This window comes from Protopterus annectens, chromosome 5.part0, assembly GCF_019279795.1.
Source record: "Protopterus annectens isolate FY-2018-M chromosome 5.part0, PAN1.0, whole genome shotgun sequence".
NCBI classification, from domain to species: domain Eukaryota; kingdom Metazoa; phylum Chordata; order Ceratodontiformes; family Protopteridae; genus Protopterus; species Protopterus annectens.
In genome coordinates, this window is record NC_056735.1 from 1,669,501,459 (window position 1) to 1,669,522,413 (window position 20,955).

Here is a 20,955-nt window from a genome sequence, read left to right on the forward strand (position 1 = left end):
AACTAGGTATATACAATAAAAAGTACAGACTAAAGACATAAAAAATGTTCACTATTTTCTCCTTTGCTGGACAGCCATCTACACTCCTCCCAAAGTACTTGCAAAGATACATTGACAGCATTGATAGACAGGTATCAAGTACTTGTATAGATTCATCACAGACAGGTGTATATATATATATATATATATATATATATATATATATATATATATATATATATATATATATATATATATATATACAGTTCCCTTTAGAAACCCAAAATCCCACCAAGACAAAAATCCCGATATCCAGGAAGACCAACCGTCCAGAACACTGATAAATTACTAATGGTAAGTAACCACTTGGCCAGCATACTGACCTTTGTCCCTTACCTCCACAGTAGTGTGATCTCAGAGTTGGTATATTTAGTTAGGGGGGGTGAAGCACCCACACTGGTGGGTGTCTGCTTCGGTGTTAGTGTGTTTGCGGGTTGGGTGATTGGCTACTTACTGTTCGTGTTTTATCAGTGTTCTGGGCAGCCGGTCTTCCTGGATGCCGGGTGTTTCGTCTTGGTCTTTTGGATTTCAGGTAAGTGGGATTTCAGGTTTCTAAAGGTGATCATTAATATATATATATGTGTGTGTGTGTGTGTGTGTGTGTGTGTGTGTGTGTGTGTGTGTGTGTGTGTGTGTGTGTGTGTGTGTGTGTGTGTGTGTGTGTGTGTGTCTTTGTAGATACATCAATAACTATATAGATGAGAGAGTAAAATAAGGTTAATATGTTTATTTTATTCCCTATTATATAAATTGATCAAAAAATATTGAATTCCATTCCATCAGTGTAATGCAAACTTTGTAGCCAATCATCCTGCTTTTATTTGCTTAGTTAATAAGTTAGTTCATTTAGTTTTTTTACTTTTGATTACCAGAGCAGAGCACTGATCAAACCTGACCAATTGCAGGCTCAGCTCCCAGGTTGCATATGCTGTATAGTAACAGCTGTAAGGTAATTATATGCAGTATACTGACCTAACACAATATTCAGATTAAAACAAAGAAGCAATATGTACACATTTTCAAGGAGTATTTGCAAAGGAGATAAATCAGGAGTGTACAGTGTGCAATAGTGATGTCACAAGTGATGTAAATGTGGTCCAGATGGAAAGAGCAGTTATCGAGTACACCAGTATAGTAGAAATATTAGCAGTGGAGAGGGCAGATGGTAAAGAATACTATAAGCTGCAATAGTACAGCTAAGCACTGGAGGAGCAGACTTTGGAAGAGGGGTATGTCAGGCGGGGAAGCAGTGAAGATGAGTTTAAATTCTGGAAAAGTTAGGTAATAATTAGCTAAGGCATTCAATGGGGTGAATTTTGATTGTGCAAACATGATAGTTAGATGCTATGGCCTGTGTTCAGACACTTGCACTTAAGTTATGCATTTAGCTCTTGTTTGAACTGGGGTCTAAACTGTTTCAGGCACTGATTTCAGTTAGATGGTGTGGTAATGATTGTTACAGCTTAAGAAGCTGCATTCTGTGAAATGAAGTTTAGTGGATGAAGTTGTAACAGTTTAGCTTCTACGGTTGTAGTTTAGATAGAATGTAGTCTCATGACAAGAGAGATATGGTGTCTTAGTATAACAGTTTGAAGAGAAGGAAGCCAAAACTGAGATTGGCTGTGCTCTGAATGGGTTGCCAGTTTGCCTTTTCAAAGGTGTTGCAGTGATGTTCATGGCAAGTGGAACTGTTAATGAATCAGCAGATTTTTTTGGATAGATAATGTAAAGTGGTAGTGTTTTTGTGTAAGGCAGTGAAGAATAGGGGTTGGCCACATTCTAGTTGTGCAAGCAGGACACCTTTGCCTAATGCTGCTGTAGCTGGTTTACAGTGGAACTGCTACATCTTTTGAGCCCAGAGAAGGAAGTAGCTGACTTTGGATCTGATTTTTGTATGTAGTCTTGGAAGTTGAGCTATTGTTCACGCCAAATGCTAAGATATCTAAATGAAGTGCCAAATTCAATAAGTTTGTTAGCTAAATCTTTGATAAGGATATGGCTAATGGCTTTAGTGAAAAATAATACATAGTACTAGAAATCAAGCCACGTACAATATCATAGAAATGTTCAGCATCCTTCCTTTTCGTTTGTATAAAATCATTTAAAATGCAGTGATATATCTAGTCCTTCATTTGTCATTTCCTCAAAATATGGCTCTAGCAAACATCCACTCTTGCCATTGTTGAGTGAATGCAATAAATGTCTTTAATTATCTTGTTTTAAATGGCAGTGGAAGAAAAGAAAGGGTCAGTCTGAATCTCTAGTCACCTAAATTGCACTGTGGCCCACATCTCACATTCTTATTAATCCCAGTCATTGTTCCAAACTTGTAGAACCATCATAGTTATTCAGTCAGAACCTGAATCACTTCTTGGTAGAAAGGTGGAATTTAAGACAGACAAAATAGTGGAGATCCTACTTTCTACTGAAGTCTATGAACATTTCTAAATAATTCTCATAACCTGGTGTGTCTCAACTATTTCGGCCCAGCTTTTAAACACTTTTCTTCTGAAACCACCATTTTTACTGTATGACTGACACTGTACAGCTTTGTCTGAGATTGTTACTATACAATTACTGCAGAGCACCATTCTTCAGTTTGGATAGGAAAATGTATCACCACTTCAGATGAAGCTGTGTGTGGGGTGGGAGGCTGTCAGCCTAGCTGACTGTGATTAAAATGCAAGACAATAAAACAGAAAGTTGCCAAAGAAATGTCTAAAACTGAGAAAATATGTATTTTTGTTACCCATGGTCCTCTGAGTCTTCATGTTAGAAGAAAGACAGCACCTTGTCCGGATGAATGTTCACTGATGAGGTATGATAGGGCTGCATTGAGGGCAGTCTGGTTATAAACTGGTGGCCAGTGGATGGCTTCTAGGTGCAAATTAAGAGCTGATTGTTTTGGTTTCAGAGATGGGTCTGCCTATAGAAACTTTGTCATGGATTTTTTTCAAGTTTTAAATAAGCAGGAAGAGATAATGTAGTGATTATTTAGGTTGTTAGGCATGACTTTAACTTGCAGACATCTTTGCTTATTAGTAATTATTATAAACACTAACACCAAACTGTTACCTGTTTGAGGATTTGGTCTTGTTATATGTATTACTATTTGCTGTCATCTGTTGTTGCAGAGCATTCAGGCCCATGTCGTTTACATTAAAATCACTACTGATTACTACATTTTTATGAAATCCTTCTGGAAGCATATCAAGCAAAATTTGCTGCAGGCTAGAATAAGGTTGAAGTGGTATGCAGACAATAGTGTATGAAGGTGAGTGTGTTTATCAAGTATAACATGGACTTTAGTCCAATTTTTGCTTTTGTTATCCTTAGATTTGGTGACCTGGATATCTAGTGAAGCATTGTTTCCAAACAGTAACACAGTTGTAGCTCCAATTCTGGGTTGTACCCTGGTATCATTCTGTATAATTCAGTTTGATCATATCTTGTGTAGGGGCAGAAGTCATTTTTGACAGGACTCACATATGGCTAGGAAGTGGGGTTGCAATGTGAATAACCAAGCTTTGAGGTTAGCCATTTCTTTTCCACACTACCAATGTTTAATAGCCAACTCTTGTTTCATTACTTCTTAGTGATTTGAGGTTTGGGTTAATTAGTGTTTCATTGGGAGATTCCTGGATTTATATGACTGTTGTCTAATAGTATTAGTTAATGATGGTATGGTAGAATTTAGTAAAGCATGTTTTGAACTGGTTAAGTGAGTTGCAACAAACTTTTAGTACTACTATTTGTGTGTGCAGAATTGTCTGTTAGTAATATAAGACAATTTTGATGACAGACTATCTCATATTGATGAAGGGGCAATCCTAGTAAAGGCTAGGCTATTTTGTCTTTATCCCATATACCATCTGACCAGTTCAGATGGCATTGAAAAGATATAGACAGGTCAATAGCAAAGTAAATATGAGTGACAGGAAGCACTTAACAGTAGGCATGCTTAGTGTGCATTAGGTTGTTGGTTTGGAAGCTTCAAAATATTAGGTAATTAGAAAAAAATTGTAGCTACAGCTGCATTAAAATATATTTAGTTGTCACGCAAGGCAGAGGGAAGGATGTGTTTATAAAATAACATATGAACTCGGAGGAAAACAAACTATTGAAAAACACACCACGAAGTGTTACGGCCAAAAAATAAAGCACAAACTGTACATATCACAAAACTTTAATCAAACAATTAAAAAGATAAGTGCTTTCATTCAATTAAATAAGAACTTCATCAGATAAAATTCAAATAAATAATGCACAATAAGTACCTTACAGATTTTAAAACTCAGTCATGTGACCACCAAGCCCCCAGGTTGTGTAAACGTCACCTTAATGCACCATATACCTGTATTATTGTTCAGAAATAAAAAGCATATAAGAAGAGATCCATAAAATATAAAAGTTTACAATTTTATATATATATATATATATATATATATATATATATATATATAAAGCTAAACAGGTAAATATCTTAAATAATAAACACAAAATGCCAGATGCAAATAACAAGTAATATTTTAAAACCTAAGCATGCATAAAATTATGTGCATACAAACATTAATACTTGTTGAAATGATTCAGTTAAATATAGGCAACACCTAAATAACCTAAGAATGTATATTTCAGATTATATCTAAAAAACAAAACACACAATCATCTCTCAAGGGCTTTCAGTTTAAGTAAACAAGCGATAGAAAGTTGCTTGTTCAGCCCTGGCCAGTTACTGGCATCCAAACACAACTGCCAAGAATTGTCCAGGGCTGAACGAGCAACTTTCTATCACCTGCTTAGTTAAACTGAAAGCCCTTGAGAGATTGATTGTGTGTTTTTGGCATTTTGTGCTTATTATTTAACATATTTACTTGTTTGGTTATATATATCTTACATCTGAAATTTTACATTTTTATATTTTATGGATCTATTTTTATATACAGCCTAGAAGATAAGCCTGGTTAGACAGAATGCAGCCCATGTGCCATCTAGGCTGAAGACAGAGGGAGGTTATTGCAGAGTTTGTCAGAATACAATGTAGCTTACCTATACCTAATGCTGAGGCACATGTAAGCTGAGAGCAGGTAAGAAGTGAACTAAATTAGAAGGAAGAATGCCTGTGTAACATATGCTGGGAACAGTGTTAGAGTTTGTTAGACTATCGCTGAGATAAGCTGTCACTTAATGTTAAGAGAGGGTGTGAGCTACATTAGAGGGAAGACAGTCCATCTACCACCTAAGTTGGATGTAATGGGAAGAGTGTTAGTGGATACCACATTTTCCACCTAACTGAAGAGATTTAGGAAAGTCTGCCTCCCTTGTTGGAGTACTGGGTCAGTACGATTACCTGCTAGTATCTTTAACAGGTCGAAAAATAATTAAGCAAACCAAAATGTCTTAAGGGTAAGTGACTAACATGTGCATAGCCTGATCATTGAGTGCTACCTTGGTGTAGCAATGGAGAATAATTTTGGAGAGCTGCCTTGGACCATCCTGTTTACGGTCTTCTAGTTTGTGATGGTCTCCATGGATTAAGAATGCTAAAAATGAAGAATGAGGTTAAAAGTAACTGTTTAGTGTTAAAAGATAGACAATAGTCCTCTGTTTTATTAGATCAATAATTTCAATGATTGTGGTGTGTGAAACTTTACCAGTGAAACCTTTTCCAGTGTTTCAATGGAAAATGCTTGAGAAACAGAGAAAAGGCACAGGAGATGACTAATGAAGTGAGAGTACCTTGGAAATGAACAGGAGTCAGGACATGGGGGATAGAGATGAACAGGAACAGGACCAGCAACATGTAAATCAGTGAATAAATATGAGATTACAAAGCATCAAATACATTTGTGAAATATGGCTGTACAAGAAAAAGTGGAAAAAATGAACTTTTGTTGACTTTGTTGAACTTGTGAGGGACTGAACGGCATTTGCCTCACTTCATGTCATTAATGTTTGGAAGGATATTGAGGGGAGGGGAAGAGGAAAGAAAAAGGTAACTGTAAGTAAAACAATTTCTGTCCTTAACAGTATTTCTATGAAACTTTTCACAATAAAAATTGCATGTTTTTTTTTTATTTTAAAGTATTTTAATTGTTCTTTTATGTGATATAAAGATATTTAAATAAACAGATGTATTTTCCCTCTTTATGTCTTCTTTTTTCAGTACTAAGAAATGTAGACATAACAATGCAAAAAGCCAAAAAAGGTTAGACAAAAGCATTTATAAATTAAAAGGTTGTAATCTTGGGTTGTTGAGGTGGGGGATAGGGTTCAAAAGTACACAGATCATAATATATGTAGAGCTGATATATTTTTTCTTACTTTTGCATAATTGAGAGTCTGGATTAAGATCCTTGTCATAATCTAACAGGTTTTAAGAGGGAACAAGTAAATAAGAGAAAGTAAGAGAACACTGAATGTAATGAAAAGTTTTCTTTTAGCAAAAAATATTCAGCATGTCTTTAAGAGCCTGCAGCTGAGGGCTACATTTTTTCTTTATCTTTTTCTTGTATGTTTCCATGGAGACAAGCTGATTATAGACAATAAAAAGCCAGAACACTGGCTTCTTTAAGGCTGAAAGTTACTGTTTTCTGAAAGCATGCAAGTTGTTTTTCACATATGGGAGGGAGAATTAAGATAAAAAAGAAACAAACTGGAATTAGTGTAAGTAGGAGCAGAGGCAGTAACATGCATCTTATCATGGATAACCTTAAATTTAGGTCAACTAGATCCTGTGTCTGCAGCTATTTAGGACAATTGTTCCTACTGGGGGGGTTAAACTTCATTATATGTTTATGTATATAGTTTTGTGTGTTTGTATTGTATGCTATGAGGGTATTGGGGGTGTTTTTATATTTTGTTTTTTGAGGGTTTCATTAAGACAAAGTCTTGTAAAATGTGACGTATTTACAAATGCAGATGACAAGAAACTACTGTATAAAAAAGATCTACCTGCCAAACATTAGTGGATGCAAGTATTACAAAATCTGGAAATAGACATCTAAAAAAACTGTCGTACATAAGAGGTGGAAATAATAAATTCTTATCACAATGGTGACACTTTCAGAATTATCATGGAACATGAATGGTCTCACAGGTATAGACAAAAAGGAATGCTAAATTAAATTAAGAAACACAGAGTGCAAATAGAGGAGACAGATTTGGAAAGAACTGAGCATGTGAATTTGATAAAGAAAGGATTTCAAGATGGATACTCAGCATAATATCAGGGACAAAGGAAAAAGGGAACAGTTATATTAATTGCTATAGGAGCTCCAATTGTGATTGAAGAGGGGAAAAAGATAATAAAAGTAGATTTGTGGTAGTAAGGGGCTACAGGCAGAGGAAGAGCATTATGCATGTATTTATATTCTACCTAAAACCACTATTACTGAGCTTAAGAAAATTTTGGGAGAAATAAGCAGCTTTCAGCAGGGAATGTTACTTAAAGGTGGGGACTGGAATTTGATTTGCAACACTGAGGATGCATTGCTAAGACCTAGAAATAAAAATATAACAAACAGGTTGATTTCTGAAGAAATATTTTAAAAAATAGGTATGGAATACATGAGTTTAGTAATAGGAACATAGAGAGAATTTGTATACTATTTACCAAGGTGCAATAACTGGGATAAAATAGAAAGAAATTATATTTCACAGGAACATGTGTGTTTAATTGAGATCTTTGAAACACATCCAAAAACTCTTTCAGATCATAACTAAAATAAAATTGCAGGGCAATGAAGTAAAAATGAGGCACTGGTACTTCCCCACCTACCTGTTAAAAACAGAGAAATTTAAGGATGGGTAGTAGAAATTATTTGGGAGTTATTAGGGAACATAGAAACTACTTTAGAAGTTATAGCCAGTAAGTGGGATAAAATGAATGTGGAGTTTAAAACTAGGGTAGAAATAAAAGAAAATGCAATATGATTAAGAAGTAACAATAATTATTTAGAGGGGATGACAAATGTTAAAGTATTGCAGAATAAGTGGAATCTCACTGAACAAGAAGAGGTACAACTGCAAAGTGCTAAGGAGAAAATGAGGGAGTACCTGGAAAATATGCATGGGATTGGAAATATTGCTGAAAAGTAACTGCTTTTTGATAATAAGTCTAGAGCACAAAAACGTTTAGCACAATGACTTAGGCAAACAAGTAGAAAGAGTTGTTGCCAAACTTTGGGAGCTTATAACAAGAAAAAGTAACCAGAGATCCTTTAGAAATAGAAATATTTTGGAAATTTTATGAACATTTGTATAAAGCAAAGAAATCTGGAAATCAACAGCACAGATGGAAATATTTAAGGAAGACTTAAATATGCCAAGGTTAGAGGGAGATGAGGCTTAACAACTAACAGTTAAGATACAAGGAGATGAGATAAAAGCTGTGAGGTATAACCTATCTGCAGGAAAGTCTCCAGGAATAGATGGCATTCCTGTGAAAGTGTGGAAGCTAGAAAGGAAGGAAGTGATAAAGATCTGGAAGGTTTTGTTCACCAGTATTCTAAAAGGAGGGGAACCATGGACAGCCTGGAAAAAAAGCTGTGGTGACAGCAATACCTAAAGACATGAGATCCAACTTCATATACAGTAGGCCCATTTCAATTTTAAACCATGATTAAAAAGTGTTTATGTCTATAATGGCTAAAGGAATGGCAAAGATGTTACTAAAAGTGATAGATATGGATCAATTTGGCTTTGTGGAGGGGAGGCAAACATCTGACAAACGTAATAGAACAGTGATAATCCAGGGAGAAGCAGAATGTAAGAAAGTGTTGCTGTCGGTAGTTCTTGATTCAGAGAAAGCATTTAACTGTGTAAACTGGGATTTTATGAGTTGGGCATTAGGAGCTTTTGCATTCCCTGATACAATAATAAAGTTACTTAGAAGGCTATATGAGGGATAAGAGGCAAAAATCAAAGTGGGAAGGTTCCTCTCTGATAAGTTGCATCTGAACAGAGAAACCAGACAGGGATGTCCTCTTTCCCCTTTGTTACTGTGTTATATTTAGAACTATTGGCAAAGAAAATAAGGTACTCAGAAATTCAAGGATATATTTGGTATAGTAATCATGAAAAGTTGGCTTTATTTGTAGATGGTATTATTTTATACCTGATAAAACCAGAAAAAGGATATCTCAGTGTTGTGAAACATTCTAACACAGTTTCAAGTTTTTTGGGGGATACGAAATTAACAAAAACCACACATGAATTAACTCACCAATGCCCATGTTTATGGGGACATGATAAAATGAAGTATTCAGGAATATGGGTTAATAAGAATTCTTAATGGCAGCTAAGCATTTCTGGGAAGAGACTAAACAAAAATACTGAGAAACTGAAAGCTATGGGTATGGATAGCAACATACAAGCAGTAAAATATTTTTAGTTCCTTTAGTTTCATACACAAGTCATGCATATTTTTATCAGCCAAAGGAGAAGTTGTGTATAGTAATTAATTTAGAGTTGAAGAATTTTATCTTGGAGGTAAAGAGGTAAAAAATCAAGTGGGATAAGTTGATCTTTTCAATAGAACAAGGTGGTTTAGGATTACCTGATATGAAGGGATATTTTAGAACTGCACAGTTAAGAGTCTTATACATAACTTAAGCAGAAAGCTACAATTCAAAGTGGAAACAGAGAATGATGAAGCAGGGAATACATTCAAGTAATAAGGAAAAAGTAGAATTTTGGATGCAGATCCTTAAGGAGAATAATGCCAGTCATACAGAATATTATATATATAAAGCAACAGAAAGTATTCTAAGAATTAAGCCAGAACAGGAATGGAGAAAGGAGATTCTGCTGACAGAGACAACTGCAATTAGGAGTACAGAAAATAGGCAAGAAGGGGTTGGAATTTACTGAAGGAAATTGAAAAAAGAGCCAAGGTATTGGAAACAAATAATTAGAGAGGGGAAAAGTAACAGAATAAGAAGAAGCCAAGAAGACATTTGGACTTCAGGCTAGAGGCCACCTTTCTTATCAGGGATTGATATCAGAGTATAGGCAAAGAGAAAGGGATAGGGGAACCCTAAGTGAAAGACCTGCACTGGTAGAATTTTGAGTTGAATATAGAATAGAAGCTGCTGTTCAAAAATGGATAACTAGTAGGGCATATAAAATGTTACATGATAACTATAAGAATCCGTCAGAGGTTAGAAAAGATTGGGAAGAGTGACTGGATAAGCAATTTTCAAAAAAACAAGGAGAGGCCATATGTATGGCTCTCAAATATGCAACAAAGTCTAGAAAATTTAGGGGGTTTGCTTGGAAGTGTTTGCACAGATATTTTTATACTCCAAGCAGACTACAAAGAATTTTTCCTCAGGTAGATGACAAATGTTGGAGGCATGATGAGGAAGAAAGAGATAACTTGGAATATATATTTTGGGAGTGCCGTGAGTTGGCATTCTTTAAAATGTCCTACATAGTACTGTGCCAGAAATACTGGACAAGCAAATGGATGTAACTAAAGAAATTATTCTTTGTGCTGGGATAGAGGATCTGAATTTCCTAGACATAGTAAGACCTTATTAAGTTTAATTCTGGTGGTGGCCCAAAAAGCAATTACTAGAACATGGAAATCAAAGTCTAAACCAACCATATTTGAAGTAGTAAATATTGTGACAGAGATAAAAGAACTGGAAATGCAAAGGTATGAGCAGATCACATAGAAAAAAATGGAAATTGTGGATACAATATATACAGAAAATGTTTTAGAGGAGGAATGAGATTTAAGGGAAGGCAGGAAATGACCAAGTTATATAATGTTGGATTGATTATATTGTACAAAAGAATATATGTGATGTATAATGTTTGTAATTAGGAACAAGTTAATATGGTTTTAAACTTACATTAATGTAAGTTTACCTGTATCACAAGTGATGATAATTCAATAAAGGTGTTTAAAAAAAGATGCTGCTTTTTGTTTATGACTTTTAACAAAATTTCAGATCCCAGAATTCAATACAGAAGGATGCATGAGTTTCAGGCAACATATGTACAATGTGATATATTTTCCTTTTAGATATCAGTTGAAATGTATAATTATTCACTTCTTGATGATATAAGTCATTAAGCTTTTGATACCAAAAATGCAAAATAGGTGTCTATATATCTTTCCACTTTTTTGTGATACATTTCCAGTAATTGCTAACATACTATGGAATAAAAAGGCACAAAACTTAGTTATGCAGTATGGAACAAGAATACAATAGAATGTCATTGATTCTTTACTGACTAAAGTGTTCTTAAGAAATAAAAAATGCTCATCCAACCATCCCCCACAAATTAGTGAGTTTAGAACAAGTTTTCTCAATATGTAACCAGTCTACACGGGTGCTACCATCACATCTCATGTAATTAGCAAGCATTTCAGTGTAACACATATGTTACTTTATTGGAACCGAAAAAACAGTATGCATTGAATAATACCAATGTAAAAACAAAGTAGACACCCTGACAAACTATAATAATTTGATTTTTAATTACATCCAATCATTCCTCTTCCAACAGGATGCTTCTGTATTGGCTAAAATGTTTCATGTAAAACATACATCTATAAAAATCCCTGTATTGTTTTTGCCAACTTGTAACAGACCTTTAACCATTCTACCCCAGCAGTCAAGTAGGGATATAGTTACAAGTGATTCATTCACATATATGTCTCAAAAATCCACATATTTAAAGCTTCCTTGGGAAAATAATGGGAAGCAAAGGGGTCAGAATCATGTAGATCAAATGTATCTTTATCTTCAAAAAATGAACTAAAAAGAGCAAAACATTTTCTTACAGTAAAATAAACAGTTTTCTAATTAACATTAAAGTACCTTTTTGAGATATTTAGTTTCCATAGTAACTATAATTTAACCTTTTGAATAGATAGAAAGCCTACCAAAGTTGCAGCTAAGAAGGTTGTCTTGATATGTATATGACACTTGAATGATTCATTGATATCCTTCTCAGAAAGAATTAGCCAATCAAAGAAAATAAAATCATTATTTTTCTCATTATCCATTCCCAAGTACTGACTTGATCTACCTCTGATGTCTACTTCAGAAACTTTCCAGGAAAATCATATTCTTTCATTAACCAAAAACTAAATATGCAGATTGCATAAACTGATGCAGGTGAAATGAATATCCCCCAAAGTGTTACCCCTATGAAGAATATTGGAATCAAATCTTGCCTTAAATGGAATTGACCAAAATTTTTTTTTTTTTTTTCTGATGAAGCACTAAACTGTTATATGATTGAAAAATTGTTTGTGTTGAACTTTGATGTAGTCATTTTGGAAGTAAATTCATTTTCATAATGCTTAGCTTATGGACTTGGGAAAACAATTTCTCATTTCAAAAGTCAATATATGAAAGCCAACAGTTGCAATGAAGAAAGTGTTAAACATTTGAAATATAAACAAATGCCACAGAATTTCTGAGAAATGGTCAACCAGTTTCCATTGAAACTTGGAGACCATTCTTCTTTGAAATTATTGTTTATAAGGTCATGACATTTCATACAAGGATGTAAAAATGTCTAAACTACAAATGCCTACACATTCTGAGCATTTTCCAAGGATTAGCCTAGAGTGGAGCAAACCAACTACAATTGTTTTTGCATGGGGCAATCCCAAATATACTACCACACTCTACTGCTAATTATATTTGTTAACTCCAAGATCACACAGTCCCCAGGGAAAGAGAAGATTCTCTCACCTGCCAATTGTCAATCTTGTACACCTGTCAGCCATATGTATACATCGATCAAATGGTGTCAACCTGACAGGTTTTAGTGTCTCTACACACAAATATATATATATATATATATATATATATATATATATACACACACACACACACACACACACACACACACACACACACACACACACACACACACACACACACACACAGAGTTTTAGTTAGAGCTATTACTATAAGTGTCTTTTTCATCAATCATTGCCCTGTTGCTAGTTTTGGTAATGAAATAATTAGTACAGGTTAAGAAACGTTCAGTTACCTACACTGTTATGCAGTCTTGCTCCCGGATTCTCAAAAGCTTGCATGGTGTGCATGCTTAGTGTAAGAGGCAATTTTGACATTATGGCGGCTGAGCAATCCATGGACGTGCTTGTTTGATGTGCGCGAACGCTCTAGCACTAATGCAGCACGTTCCCAGCCCCGTATGTAAATTACCCCATTTGCATGTGAAAACCATGCAAATGAGGTAAATCTGCTATCCAGGAAGCTGGAATCAGGGTGTGTAGGACTAGCATAATATGCAGAAATGTACTCGGTTAGTAACCGAGTTCGGTTCTGCTAACTCCAAAACGGGGACATGACAGCTCCAAATCAAGGTCGCATATCATTGAGGAAGCATGCCAATGGTCAAGTATCAGGCCATTGGCATTGCAAACAATGCAAAATGTGCAAAATATATTTATTTTATTACTGCCGATCACGGCTGTCGAAGCATAGGGTAGCGGAGCGCAAACGGGATTGGTGGGGAAACAAGAACATAAACCTAAAAAAGCAGTCTAACTAAAGCCAGTATTCCACCATGCAAGTCAATGGCAGGCACAAGACAACCTGGCCAGTGAATAGTGGTTGCTAAGGGGGAAGGCACAGTGTGACACATGTAACTATGCATTAACAGGCAATCCTATGCAAATGAGGAGAAGGATAGTGAATCCCACATTTCCCCAGCATGTGAAGCAGGTCCCAACAGTGTAAGAGTATGAATAGCTGAGTGAAAGACTAGGAGGTAGTTGATAACATGGGTGGGTATGTCAGGCATACTGTAAGCAGATTGGAGCCCTGTGGCTTGGGTATGCTCCTAGCAGTCTTTGCAAAGTGTAAGCGGGTGTGCGCGCTGTGCACCAGGAGTTGCAGGAAGAAAAAAGAAGTTAAACCAGGAAACAGCAGCAGCATGCACATCTGAGTACTCTGTGTGTGCGGCGTGGCCCCGGGCCCAAACAGAAGGGCAATGGGAAGGGAAATCAGCAGTAGGAAGGTAATCGAGGAGAACTAGCATATCTATCAGGTGAAACATATCAGAAGCAGCCAATTACACAGGCAGCAGCCCAGCCCAGAACCCTACTATAAACTAAGCAAACACCTTCCCCACTGGTTTTTCCCACACTCTACACCACCAGTGTATACAAGTGTGAAAATTTTAACAAACAAACCTACAAAATGAGAAGGGCTGCAGCAGGCAACATAGAATAACATGTGCAAGAGGCTGAGAGTGGTGAGGATGTGCATGCTGCTGAACAACCCACAGTGAGGAGACGGAGAAGAGTGTACAGACCCAGGGTAGCTTACCAGGGGCTACATGATATGGAGATAGTGAAGCGCTATAGGGTGGACAGAGACCTCCTACAGCAAGTAGTTGAGCTGTGCTGGCCAGACCTTACACACCACACTGACTGAGGGGAACCCATCCTAGTGGACACCAAGGTATGTGTAGGCCTAGGTATACTAGCCACAGGTACCTCCCAAATCAGAACTGGGGATAACATGGGGACCTCACAGGCATCAGCATCCAGAGTATTCCACCAGTTCCTGGATGCTATGGCAGCACATGCCAGTGAGCATGTATATTTCCTCAATACCCATCAGGTGTTGACCAGCAATATGTGTCTCTTCCACCAAATAGCAGAATACCCTGGGGTAGTGGGTGTTATAGACTGCATCAACATATGCATCAAAGCACCACCCAGTGAGCAGGGTAGGGCCTACATCAACTGCAGGGGCATCCCCCCATCAACTGCCAGGTTGTATGTGATGCCCAGGGCATTATAATAAATGTGCATGCTGGCTGCCCTGGAAGCTATGACGAGTCCCACATATGGCATCTGATGCAGCTGTACCAGAGATTTCCCAATTGGGACATCCCCTACGGCCACCTAGTGGGGGATGCTGGGTACATACTGGAGCTGTGGCTGATGACACCCATCAGAACTGCACACACAGCTGAACAACAATGCCATAATGAGGCACACGTACAGGCCAGACATATAACAGAGCATGTGTTTGGGATGCTCAGTTCATGATTCCGGTTTCTGGACACATCCAGTGGAGCCTTGCAGTATTCACCAGCTACATGTGCCTAAATTGTTATGGGATGTGCGATGCTACACAATATGATCCTGTGGAAACAGCTGCAGCAAGAACAGCATGGGACAGGGCCACACAGTCCCCCACCAATGCCAAGGCCTGCACAGACACAGAGTGACCCAGAGGAGGAAGAACCTGAGCCTGCCCCAGCAGGCAGAAAGAGGCATGCCCAGCATGACCTGGCCTTGGTAAAGAGGCAACACATAGCGCATGCACTGACACAGTAGGGTGGCAGGGAATGACCCCTCTCTCCGATTCGCACATACAGTAAAAGGGATGCCAAACATTAAACCACCTGTGCTCAACCATGTATTGGGAGCTTACTATGTGCATCCAACATAGGCAGCCCTCCAGCACCATCCGCAACCCTGGCACACTCATAAGGTAAGTCAATCTACCTATCAATTGCTAAATGGAGTAGAATGTGTTGACACCTGTAGCTATAGTATGGATGTGAGTATGCAAGGGAATTGGGTGGCTGAATGTTATGGCAGCAGACAGTAGGCACCCATAGTGGCACCCTGATATGTGTAACTCATACTGGAGTCACCATAGTAGCCAGTACTACACAGGGAGACAGAAGCAACTGCAGGAAATGTGCTGTATGAAATGTGTGTCCATATGACTCACACATGCCAGTCAGGATGATACACATACCCAACAACAGTCGCAGCCAGCAGGACAGGTGGACACAAACCCAAACAGGGCCTGTGCCATAGCCCCAGAATGATGGCTAGGGTTAACCCCAGCCCAAGGCCTACACAGACAGACCACAGCAGGGCAGGCAGTGGGAAGCCAGTTCTGAAGGGTAGGACATCAGACAATAGCATGTAGGGCAACCAAAGTCATGATCTGTAGTACACTGGTATGCCTCGACACAGCATGATTGTTATCAATACAGAATGAAATGGAGTACAAGACATACCAGTACAGTCATAGCAAATGTGTACAAGTGTCACTTGTGCCCCCTCCATTCTACATAGCAATGTAATGACAGTCAGGTCTGCCCCCCCTCCCCTGTAGACACGTAGAAACAGTCAGGTGTGCCCCAACCCCCACTCCAGCGTAGAAAGGTAGTAACAGTCAGGTTTCCCCCCCAACCCTGTGTAGAAATGTAGTAACATGCATGAGTAGGTATAATAAGAGTGGAGCAGAAATGCTCAGAGCAGGATAGGTTGTAGCATGTCCACAATATGCAGGTCTGTGTGTGGTAGGATGGAGTGTGTTTCATATTCTGTGAGAGTGGTCAGTATGTATGCATGTCGAGGTAAGACCTGGTAGCCATAGTGCAGTACTGCTGATGACAGGGACATGCCCTCACAACTGCAGTGCCAAGGACAATCCCCACCAGCATACCACCTGCTAGCAGTAAGCCACTGTAAATGTATGGTGTTAATATGTGTCACCATCTGAAAGGCTGACATGGCATGGCTGTTGGGCTAGATATACAAGCAGCACACAAGGGAAAGTACCCCAGACATACAGTATATATTGTATCACTGTGAAATGGAGACACCCTTGGAATTGTACATACAGGTATGCATCACAGCAACTGGTCCTGTAGTAGGGGATACCACTGATGTCCTGCCGAACACCTGCAGATCACAAAGGAGGTAGGACTGATGTATTGGGAAACAGCTGGTGTACCTGCACATGCCAGCATACCAGGAATGCCCCATGCATATCTGTGTGTCAGATGCAAGTACTGTCCATAACACACATGCACCCAGCCCACACAAACACAACACACAGGTACCTCTCTGGCCATATCCCTGTTGTGGGGAAAGGGTACAGTATGACCCCTCCTGTACATGGCAATAGTAGAAGAATGCAGCATGCAGTGCAGGTGTCCCATGCAGGTGTGTCTCTAGCTGTACATAGCACCCTGCCAGCATCCACACCACCTAATCAAGACTGATAGAAGGAATTTGCATGAACACCTATCACACCTACCCTGTCACCTCAGGGGAATATACTGTCTGGCAGTCTGTGACTGTAGGCCTGACAGAATGCAACGGCCTGCCACATGTTGCCCACAGCAACTGTTAATGCCCTACAGGCCTCTGCAAAAGGCCTGTGTCTCACACATACTGCCAATGCATGTGAAGTCATGGATACCCAAATAACAACATAACACACTCCACATAAGCCATATGCAATGCCATGTGGGCAAACCACAGTAACATGTCCACCATTTCCCACTGCATGAACTGTGGACCAACACTAACACACACCTGTGATGGAGGTGATACCCTTAGGGAAAGAATCAGAGAATGTATACATAATGTCTGGAAGAAGGTAAAATAACAGGGGGGGTGGGTGCATGGGCAGCATGGAATGTGCAGGGTCTGACACCAAGCTCTGTGCCCACATTATCCCTGGCTGCAAACACATAAAAGCATGGCTACACACCTGCCCATACACCATAATAGGGTTAATGTCCTGACCCATGGCCACTGCCTCTGGGCAACCTCTGCGAATCTGTATAGCTGTGAGGCATTGCCACAGCAAGATAAGCCCAAACTGTCTTGTCAATGGGTGTATAAGTATGGGATCCCCCGCCAGCACTCTACCAAGGTGCTGAACTGGATACACAGACCCAGCAGCAGGTGTCTGCAGCTCCCCCTCCAGAATGGCATAACTAACCATGAATATGTAGGTGTCTGCCCACAATACCGGAACAGCTGCAGTCACCCTTGTCCCAAAGACAGCACTGTGAGCAAGAATGTCCACCTGGCAGTACATGGAGACAGAAAACATCACTGTGTATAACAGTACACATGTCTGAATATCTCTGCTAACAGTGATACCATGCGGCTGAAGCAGCACAGACACAATCACCTACAGTACACACTATCCCCTGCATAGTTTGTCCCCATATTGCCAAATGATCGCCAGATACCCAGCAGAAATACCTTGCTACCTGTAGGTTTACAACACAAAGGTCTGCACTGGAGTACAAACTACCTAGTATTGATCCACACATTCTATACAGAAGGGCATACTGGGCATGCTCACACACTTAGAGAAATGAAGGCAGTGTCTGTCAACAACATAATGTAAGGTCATACTGGGCATGCTCACACACGTAAACAAAAAAAAAAACATGTCTGCAAACAACAGTGGACCAGACACATCTGGCAGTCACAGATGTTAGTGCAGACACTCCTCAGTATGCACCACCCATGCTTTGCACACACAGTGGATAGGAATACATGTATATATCCAAGGACTATACACTATAATATGCCAAACGTACACATAAATACATGTGTGGGAGAGAGTGACTGTGACAAGGAGCCAACCATTATGAGGCTTATCCCACCCAGCACACAGCCAAATGACTATAACCACATGATGATCAGATGTCACTCACTGTAGGCATTAGCCACCGGTATCTGTCAGCATTATGGACTTTGTGGTGCAAGTGCTAGCTGTGCAACATGACTGTACAGGGAAGTAGTCATCTAGCAGCTGTATACACGTACCTGTGGAATATAACCCTACGTGTGCCCACATGTGGTGTGTCAACCTCTAGATGAATGGATTATGGCCCAAGCACACACACTGCCCTCCCCATAGTCCTACTATGACAAACCTGCTGAGGTCTACCACATTGAAATACACCCTTGGGAAAAGAGTAGCCCAGTAATCTCTGTAGTGTGTCCCGTAACTGCGTACTGCTGTAGTGTGATAAAGTAACTAGGTAGGTGTTGTAACCCCAGACGTGGCAAGTGTGTGTGTGTGTGTGTGTGTGTGTGTGTGTGTGTGTGTGTGTGTGTGTGTGTGCATGTCTGTCTGTGTCTGTCTGCATAGACAGCTATGCATTTTATGGTAGCCACACTCCTTACAACTCCCCTACTCAACTTTGGCAAGGCTGCTGATGTCACCCACCTAGAAATACACCTCCGGGAAGGTTGTAGCCCCGTAATCACTGTAGCGCGTCCCGTAACTGTGTACTGCTGTAGAGTGATAAAGTAGCTAGGTAGGTTTTTTAACCACAGACGTGGCAAGTGTGTGTGTCTGTCTGTCTCTGTCTGTGTAGACAGCAATGCATTTTAGTGTAGCCACACGAATTAAAATTCCTATACTCGACTTTGTCAAGGCTGATGATGTCACCCACCCAGAAATACACCTCCAGGAAGGTTGTAGCCCAGTAATCTCTGTAGCATGTCCCATAACTGCGTAATGCTGTAGAGTGATAAAGTAGCTAGGTAGGTGTTCTAACCCCAGACGTGGCAAGTGTGTGTGTGTTAGTGTGCGTGTCTGTCTGCATAGAGTGCAATGCTTTTTATGATAGCCACACTCCTTACAACTCCCATACTCAACTTTGGCAAAGCTGCTGATGTCACCCACCTAGAAATACACCTCTGGGAAGGTAGTAGCCAAGTAATCACTGTAGCATGTCCTGTAACTGCGTACCACTGGAGTATGATTTAGAACTGTGGCAGGGTTCCATCCCCACTCATGGCAGTTCTGGATGTTTTGTGTGTGTTCATGTCTGTATATGGAGCAATGCATTATAGGCTAGTCACACACAGTACATTTCACATGGCCCACTTTGGCAATCCAGCTGATGTCATTCCTTGTGAAATACAGCTTTGGGGAAAGAGTACCCTAGTAATCGCTGTGGTGCATCCTATAACAGCTTTATGCTGTAGCGTGGTACAGACCTCTGCCAGGGGTTCTATACCCACACAAGTCATGTCGGTCGTGGATGTTTTGTGTGTGTTTCACTGTCTGTGTTGGGAGCAATACATTTTAGGGTAGTCACCCACAATACATTTCAAAAGGCCTACTTGGGCAATCCTGCTGATGTCAGTCATTGTGGAATACACCCTTGGGGAAGGAGTACATCAGTAATCTGTGTGGTGCGTACTGCTGAGGCATAATAAGCTAGTTAGGTAGGGGTTCTACAGACATGACAGGGGTGTGTGTGTATGTTCGTATCTTGTATCCTGTGTAGAGGTGGTTGTGAGCGTATGACACCTGTGGCCAATGTGGAGCGGGTTTTGCATACGTCTTATATGGTGGCCCTACTATATAGCACAATGTCCACCATACAGGGATAACAGTTGTAACATAGCTGAGAGGCTGGGGTGCAAAGCCATACCCATACATGTGACATCAAGGCCAGGCAATCACATTTAGCAACCCTAGTATTACCCAGAGCACACTCTCAGCACATGTGTCATATGCGCACACATGCCTAGACAACGCCAGTATGTGGGTAGTACAATGCATATTGGCCACTGATAGTAACCACGGAGTGATAGCAGTGGGCTACAGGGGGCATGTCCCCTGACCATCTGTTCAATATGCACATACATGCTGACAGTGCACCTCCCCCATGTTCCTCAATGGACACCTGCACCACCTGTGGTGCCATCACATGTGCCCCACAACGGACATTCCATGCCTGGCAGCATGCCCTGCATGAACAGTTGCCACTGACACCAGGGAATGCTGTCAGCATGCCATCAATGTAGGTGCAGGTAAACCTGGTGCCCAATACTGGTCCCTGCCACAGGGGGCAAGACTGGCACATATGATGGCAATCTGTGTGCACAACATGGGCCAGACACCCCAGGTACAGATCCACATGTCACTGTACACGCATGTGGGAGGTGTGCATATCCCAGACACCGTCTATGTCATAGGGTAAGGAACATATACATGGCAAGCGATGCACAGCATGGGCCACACACAATAGTCAGCCAGGTAACTGGATGGGGTATGCAATACCCACCTGTGTGGGCAAGAGGGGAAACCACAGCCCTGAGACAAAATG